This window comes from Geospiza fortis, unplaced genomic scaffold (genome assembly GCF_000277835.1).
Source record: "Geospiza fortis unplaced genomic scaffold, GeoFor_1.0 scaffold117, whole genome shotgun sequence".
In the NCBI taxonomy this organism is placed as follows: Eukaryota; Metazoa; Chordata; class Aves; order Passeriformes; family Thraupidae; genus Geospiza; species Geospiza fortis.
The window spans coordinates 223196-231595 of NW_005054500.1; the positions used below are offsets into that span (position 1 = coordinate 223196).

The 8400-nt window shown below is 49.0% G+C and overlaps 1 protein-coding gene across 1 annotated transcript in view; it reads left to right on the forward strand.

Annotated features, from left to right (window-relative positions):
* Positions 1-2584: 2584 nt before the first annotated feature.
* Positions 2585-8400, forward strand: part of ARHGEF9 (Cdc42 guanine nucleotide exchange factor 9) — a 170670-nt gene continuing 164854 nt past the window's right edge. Inside the window, exon 1 of the mRNA XM_031063383.1 lies at positions 2585-2689. The gene's annotated coding sequence lies outside the window, so the exon portion shown is untranslated. The remainder of the gene's footprint in view (positions 2690-8400) is intronic.

Sequence of the window (8400 nt, forward strand, 5' to 3'; positions counted from 1 at the left end):
TCTTCTCTTCTCTTCTCTTCTCTTCTCTTCTCTTCTCTTCCTCACCTGCTTTGCTTTTGGGTGTCACCCATGCTCTAGAGCGATGGTGAGTGCCTCTTTTCTCCCAGATTTGCTTTTTGGGTGTCACCCATGCTGCAGAGCCAGCCAAGGGCAGCAGGGGTGGAAAAGTCAAGGGATGTGGTTTGCATCCATGCTGGTTACATCCCTGACACCAGGTGAGGGAGCTCTGAGAGCCACATGCTGAGGAGTTTCTTGCTGGCTAATAGGATCTGCTTGTGTACAGTGTGTTTATGAAATAAGGCTGTTTTCTCTCTCTGATGTCTCTGAGCACAGCCCCCATAATCTGGTTATGAGAGGATGAACAGGAGTAGGCACGTGAGGTGTAAAAGCTGTTCAGCAGCTGCTGTGTGAGCTTATATTTGGTGGTTTTCTCCTGAATTTCTGTCCTCTAAGAATCCTCTGTGCTGAGTGCTCACTGAGTACTCACCGTTTAGAGGTGGTGAGTGATGATGGATACTGAGATCACAACTCAAATCTGATGTTTGTTTGGAAACACAAGAAGTGAAGGGTTTTTTCCTCTTGTGCTTTGGTACTTTCATGATGAAGGAGGGAGTCTCATGAGCCAAAGACTGGGATGACCTCTCTGCATTTGTCCTGCTCACAGTGACACCAGAGAGAGCACCCTGGAATGTATTTGCTGGCAGGGTCTCGTGCTGGCAGGTAAATTGGCTGATGGCTGAATAGATGACATCATTTTCTGAACCTCCTAATTAAAAAGATTGATAATGAGAGAAAGGAAATGATTTCCTGAAGGGCCACTGCTGGCATGAAGGATCCTGTGATTTAGTGATGGGTGAGCAGGGAAGCACTGCCAGGCTGTGCTGGCATCGCTCAGGAGCACTCCGGGCATCCAGGCAGCTGATGGATGGTGGCAGCACATCAGAGTTCAGAAGAGCTGGGGAGGACAAGGCCAATTAGCTGCCTGTGCTGTTAATTGATGGCTCTGCTGCTGGGGTGCAGTGGTTCCCAGCACAGGGGGTCACACAGCCCCTCAGAGTGAGCATTTCCTCTTTGCACGCTGCTCCATCCATCGCCTCCTCCTGCTGGAGCCGGCACCGTGCTGCAGCCTGGCTCTCCAAGAGTCTCCAAAGTGAAACGTGGGCTGCTAAAAATAGCAGCAGGCTGCCTGCATCAGCATTGAGGAAATAGGTCTCAGTGCAATCTCTCTCCCAACAATGCTGGAAGAAAACCAGGATGGCTGCCCAGGCAGCCTGCAGCAGCATCCCAGCCCTGCTGCGCTCTGGCCTGGGCAGGGCAGAGCCCCCCCACCTGTTTGGTTTGGGGGTCTCCTCTCTCCCAAAGGCTGGAACCATTTAGTCCGGTCTCAAACCCCTCAGGACTGACACAGTCTGAAACCTCTGCCAGGTGAGAGCTACATCAGGAGATAGAAATTGAGCGTTGCACATCTTTTAGGGAAGAATTCCAGAACTTCTGTGGTGATAGCTGGGAAGGATGTGGAGCAGGAAAGGGAAATGAGCTGCTCATGACCCCAGTGATCTATGGCTGTTTTCCATAGATCCTTGCTCCATGACTGGGATGAGGAGCTCCAGGTGCTGGAAACACCTGTGGGGATGCATGTGCCACATATGTGCACTGCCTGGAGCACATTTACCTGTGCTAGCAGCTGCTCTGGGGGCACCAGTGGTGCTCAGCTCAGTTTCCTTCCCTCCAGGCCAGGGGATGTGAAGAGCCTGATGGATGAAGAGATTAAAATTTAAGCTTGCCAAATGTGGGAGGGAAAACTCGGGTCTCATACATAATGGCAGCTTCACCCCAAAAAGAAAGAGATAGGGTGTGGAGCTGAAAATTTTGGTTGATTGGAAAAGTAGAGCTCATTTGCCTCTTTTTCACAAGCTGCTGTGTGCCTGGGTAGTGCCATCTGCAAGGCCAGGTTGGGGTCTGATGTGAGTGGTATCACTCAAAGCTAGAGCAGAACTGTATCCATGAGGGCTTGGTCTGAAATGCTAGGAGTGAGAACCAGCCCAGTTTCCTTAAAAAAACAGCTTTTATGGCCTTACCCATTTCTGGTTTGTGGGTAAGTTGGAGGAGCTGTTTATTTTCCAAGGCCTGGAAAGGTCCAAGATGCACCCACCTATGGACCACAGTGAGTGTGCAGCTGGGATTGCTGCAGGTGCTGCTGCTGGGGACCCAGGGAGCTGCTGCCCTGGGCACACTGGGGCAGGCTGGTGAGGGTCTCCTGCTCCTGGAGCTCCTGGCAGAGCATCCTGGCTCCACACCCAGTTGGGCTGACCCCACGTTGGGATGTGGCTCCCGGCTCTGCCTTTTTGTAGTATCCAAGCTGCACTATTTCTCTTGCATCCCAAGAGCACTGAATAAAGCACCTAAATATACTCTGTGCTCTCTTTTTCTAAAGGAGAGGTTGAATGAGTCTCTTGCAAACAATTTTGTTTCTTTCATTTAAAAGAACAGCCTCCGCCCCCAGCCTGAGCTAAAGCACAGCATTTATCTTTTGTCATTCCTTTTTTATTTTTTTGTTCCTGTGGATTTTCTCCTGGCAGCTGAGAACGAGCAGGCTTCAAAGACCCTGAAGGTGCGCGGGAACTGCAGGAACGGCGGCCGTCGATGGAACCTCTTCAAGCCTGGAGCTGAGAAGCTGCAGATCAGTCGGGTAAGGAGCTGTGTGCAACGTGCCCCTGCCTGCTTCAGGGCTGGGATTTGCCTGCATTGGGCTTTGTGTTTAGAACAATGTGCTTGACTAACAGCTTCCTCAGTGCCTGGGTCCTTCAGCCACAGATGGGGATGGTTTTGGTTTGGTGTTGTTTTGTAGCAATAAAAGCTCAGGTGTGTTGTCTTTTCCCCAAATCAGCGTCCCTTCAATGTGTGGCACAGGCTGTTGGGCTGTCAGTGGGCCTCCCGTGCCTGTGGCTGAGTGCTCCTTGCAGGTGGAGGGAACTGTGACGTTTCCCATCGCCTTCAGATGTGCTCCCTGGTTCTGATGGGTTTATTTTTTCTCCTTCCTTTTTTAGCCCTGTGTCCTTTGGGTTTGGTGCTGCTCCCAGCACCATCTCGGTGACAAATTCATGTCACTGCTTCTTTCCCAAAGTGTTTTGTAAATATAGGCACAATCCACTTGGTTCTTTTTTTGTGAATGATGCTTCTAGTGCGGGAAGTAAAAGCTGTTGTGGGCCTGGGGACATCCATGTTTTTCTCTGGGAAAAATTCAGAAAAGATGACAAAAATGGTATAATTTGTCTGATATGTTTCCTTGCTTGGGTGGGGGGTTGGTTTTTTTTTGCTGTGCCCTGTGTTTGAAGTCTGGAGGCTTTGGTTATTTCATGGTCTTGTTTTGGATTTGTAGTGCTCATGAGTCTGGTTTCGCTGGTACCCAACAGATGCAGATTGTCCCAAACCCAGCAGATTTCCCAGCCTGCACTGTGATGCAGGCAGAGTTTTCTACTGACTATGGCAGAAGAGTTTAGCCCTTGTTGTTCCTCTAGGGCACAGGAACAAAGGATGGTCTGGGAGCCAGGAATTTCCCTGCTGGAGTGGAGAGGGGAGCTGACCTTCTCTTGTGTCTCTGTGGCTCTTTCCCTCCCTACTACTGTCCTTCCTTACCAGACCTTTCTTGTATTCCTTTCCCCTTTGATATTTGATGAGCTGCCTTCCTGAAATGTGATTTCCAGGAGGTCCCTGGCCTCTGTGTGTGCTTTTGCATCACAGGAAGTTGGCAGTGAGTGATGCTGACTTCTCCCTCCTCCTTGTGTTGGGTGTTGCTTTCCAGGGAACACGTGCAGGGATGGACTGCTGGATTTTTTACCACTTGTGACTTTCTGGAATTCCATCTTGCATAATTTCTGTTTTCTTTGCTGAGTTTTTGTGGGCTGAGGTACAAAGGCAGAGGAGAGATAGACAAGGAGTTCAGCTCTTCTTTTCCTCTTCTTCCCTTTGGGTCCTACCTCGCTGCCGAGACACGAACTGCTCCTTTCAACTCAGGAAAGCTGTTCTGCTTTCAGACAAGCTGAACATCTAAAGCTTTGAACAAAGTTTTCCTGGAAGATGAAATGATCCCCGTCCAATAAAGCTGTTTGTCCTTGGGGCCAGGATAAAGGCAGGTGACTGCAGAGCAGTGCAATATCCTGTTGTGCAGTGTGCAAGCCCTGCCTCGGAGTGTCTCAGGTGTGTGTTCCATGAGCTGTGTCCCTGTTCAGGGTCTGGCACTGACCAGTGCATGGATAGATTTGGTCCTTAATTAATCACTTTATTACACCTTAGTTAATCACTTCATTAATCCTTTAAGAGGAGCCTCACAGCTTTCATAGCTGTCCTGGAGGCCCTTCTGGAAGCCAAGGTGCTGTTTTGACACAAAATTGCTCTTAAATTATCTGTGCCTTGAGCATCCTAAAGCCAGGCCCGTTTCAGATTGCATCAGAGACCCTTAGAGAAGCTGTGGAAAACTGAAACCTCAGCAAACAAACACCCTACTGAAGTTTGGGAAAGGTTGGCTAAGAAACTGCTTCTCCTGTGGTGATAGTGGGAGGGATGTGCAGCTGGAAAGGGCAGTGAGCTGCTCGTGGCCCCAGAGATGTGTGGGTGCTGTTTGGCTGAGACATGGCCATGCCATGTGCCCCCCTGAGGCAGAGAATTGGGTTTGGGGAGGTCTGTCCAGCTTATTTTTAAATCACGGCAAGCAGGCAGCTCTGAAACCTTTGGTTTATAAATCAGAGGTGCTGTGCAAGTGCTGCAGGAGCAGGATACAGAAATGGGGTTCCCAACAGCAGTGCTGGAAAACTCAGCTGTCACCTCTGCCCCAAGCTCAATGAAGATCTCCAGGGCTGCACATCACCTCTTGGCCAGAAAGAAGTTTCTGCTCTGGCAAATGTGTAAATTTGGGGTGAGATTTGTGGGCCTGGGTGTCTCTGGTCAGCTGCTTTCATTGGCAGCTGACAGCAGTGAGGTGGCAGAGCAGAAAGCAGGGATTTATCCTTCCGAGAGAGAGCGTCTGAAATCTGGGCACAAGCTGGAGAAGTTTTTTATGGAGTAGATGAGGTTGTTGTTCCACTTTGGAGGTGGGAATAAGAAACTGAAACACTGGAGGGTGGTACATGTGGAGCCATACAATTTTTTTTTTATTTCTCTCCTAATTTAAAAAGCAAGTAAAAATAAATAAGGTCAGACTTCTAAAAATTTTCAGTCTTTATTTTTTTCCCAGAGTACACTCTTCAGCCTGGAGAAAACTCTGTGTTGAAGCAGTTTATGTGAGGAGCATTTTGGTTTAGCACTTAGGTCCCTTAGAGCCTTTGCTTTTATGGGAGCAGTTTGGCACAATCAGGACCAACTTTCAGGAGACCTGAAGGTGCCCTGAAGTGCAGGCTCTGCTGCAGCAGAGATCACAGAGTGCCCTGGAAGGCTGCCCTGACAGGACCCTGAGCATCTCTCGTGCCTCTGATTTAGCCTCATGCAGGTCCTGCCAGCTGGGATGTGGCTGATCCTTGCAGCAAGGGCAGCAGTGAGCTCCTTTCTGCAGCCCCAGAGCAGTGCTGGGAGATGTTTGATGGTCTGCATGGCAGAGGCAGAGGGTGACAGTCCCACCCTGACCCAAATCTCTGGCCTCTGCTGCCTCCTGTGAGGGAACTCTGTGCTTCTTGTTAGCTGCCCAGTCAAGATCATCCCAGCCTTTTCCAGACAGGTGCTCTGGGGATGTGCTCCAGGAGGAATCACAGAATCACCAGGTTGGAAAATCCTTTAGGATCATGGAGTCCAACCCATGCCCTGGCACCACCTCAACTAAACCATGGCACTGAGTGCCACATCCAGTCTTTTCTTAAAGGAAGGGAGATTCAGTCCTTCCTGAAACAGGAAGCCTCCTCTCAATGTGTGTGATTTCTCTCTCTTACCTGAGGGTTTTAATTTCCAGCCTTTAAAGATGACTGCAGCCATTCCCGTCCTCTGCTCCTTCCCTCCCTTCCTGCCCTGTGTACCTGTGTACAAGGGACTAAAGCCCAAATTTCTATGCTGGAGGAAGCCACTGTTAATTAGCTAGACTGGAAACTTTGCATGAGAGGAGCTTCTTTGACATCCCCTACACTAATAATAGGCAGGCCTGCTGTGCAGAGGTGTTGAATATTCACAAAACCCACCCCCCCAGCCTGTCCTTTCTCCTCTGGAAGTCAGGAGCTCTTTCCAGAGCCTGGTGGGGGGTTGCCAGAGCAATGATGGTGGATGTGCCAGTCTGCAGCTCCCCAGAGCTGAATCCCCACTGCCTGTGTTTATGAGGAATAGGAAATTCAGGCAACGTGCAGCCTGCAGGAGAGCAGAGTGAAGGGGAAGTTGATTTGGGTGAGAATGCTGCTTGATATTCAGGGCCAGCTCTCCTGCCTGCTATTTTTATCCTCTCACATAGTGCTGAGTGGGCACTTTGGGCAGAGGGGGGATTTTTTTCCCTTTGCCAAGCGTCCTGCCCTGTGTTCCTGTGTACTTGGGCAGGAAGGGGGTTGTGCTGGGCCTCCTGGGATGTGAGTGGGATGTGATCACAGCCAGATTTTGGAGCCCCTGTGTCCCTGGGAGAAAGGCACAGTCCTGAGGCTTTCCTGGTGCTAATTAGTTTAAATATCAGTGTGGTGCTACAAGAGGTTTATGTGCACGTATGGAGGGCTGCCAGCAAAACAAATCCTCATTGAATCTCTCTTCCCTCATCTTAAACATTGAGTATTTCTGCTGGCAGGGTATGTCTGAGACATATATTTTGGGGAGGGCTGCTTTATATCTTGATAAACCTATTCAGTTGCTCTACTTAGCAGTGCTCTGAAGTCTTTATGGAGTTTTTTTTTTTTTTTATAATATATTTAGCCATTTATAAGTGTTTTTTGCAAGTTCTGAAAAACTCAAATAAATCAAAATTGGCTTGCTCATTCGAGGGGGAAACAGGGATTGAGCTGCAGAATATTGCAGTGCTGTGATCCAGCCCCATCTGTGTGCATGAGGAGTGCCCAGGCAGGGTCCCTGCACCCCTGGCTGCAGCACTGCAGCCTTTTCAGCACCTGAGCAGTGTCTGATGTGCTGGGTCTGGCAGCTGGGCCGAGCAGTGTGAGCTGCAGGTCAGCCCTGAGCCCATTTGCATCCTCTCGCCTGAACGGGCCTGCCCTGGGCTCCTCCCCAGGGATGCCATGGGGAGCAGTGCAAAGCACACAGCAGCAACTAGAAATGAGAGCTATTTCCAACCTTTCCATGCCATGGAAGCCTCCTCTCCATGTGTGTTAATTCCCTCTGTCTTCAATTTCCAGCCTTTAAAGATGACTGCAGCCATTCCTGTCCTCTGCTCCTTCCCTCCCTTCCTGCCCTGTGTACTTGTGTGCCACAGACATATTTTCTGAAAAATCCTTTTGCCACGATCTTTTCTCCTGAGAAGCTGAGAAGCTTCAGCTTCTTCATGTTTTGCTGCTTTGGAATGTGATTTGGAGAATTGTTTACCCAGCATGTGGAATTGTTTTTACTTGATGGCCAATGACAGCCACCTGTGTCGAGTCTGGGAGCAGTCACAAGACTTTATTATCATTGCATTCCTTTCTTTTTTAGCCTTCTGATGAAATCCTTTTCTTTTAATATAGTTTTAGTATATAATTATAATATAATACAATATAAATCATAGAATAATAAATCAGCCTTCTGAAACATGGAGTCAAGATTCTCATCCCTTCCCCAATCCTGGGACCCCTGTGAACACCACCACACTTGTGTACAAGGGACTAAAGCCCAAATTTCTGTGCTGGAGGAAGCCACTGTTAATTAGCTAGACTGGAAACTTTGCATGAGAGGAGCTTCTTTGACATACTAATATATAAAATAGTATAATATTAGTATTATCTCTATACTAATAATAGGCAGGCCTGCTGGGTATTTAGAAAATCATTGAGAAGTGCTGTGGTTTTGAGCAGAGCAGGGCTGGGGGCCATAACCCCTGGTGTTGTGGGTGTTGCTCCAGCAGTGCCATACCCCAGGTGTTCCCCAGCACTCCTGGGGACAAACAGGGCTTCAGGTGTGGGAACTCTGCACATCACTTCGGATGTGAGGAGTCCCCCGAGACCACGTCGAGAGCCGAAACCCCGTCAGGGGGCTCGGAGATCTTGGCATGATGCCCGGAACACTTGGTGGCTGGATTTCGATCCTGCAAATGAATTGCCAGTTTGGTATGAGGGCTGGAAGGTCACACAGGTTTAAAGGGTGTTTTTATAAGGTGTACACAGGGTGAAAATATAAGTTTTAAAAATTTTTGTATAAAGGTAATGGGGACAAGATGGAGGGAACAGGGCGTGTCTCATCCTTCTTCCTTCTTCTTCTTGTTCTCCATCTTCTGCTGTGATGTTGGCACTCAGGGATTGGTTT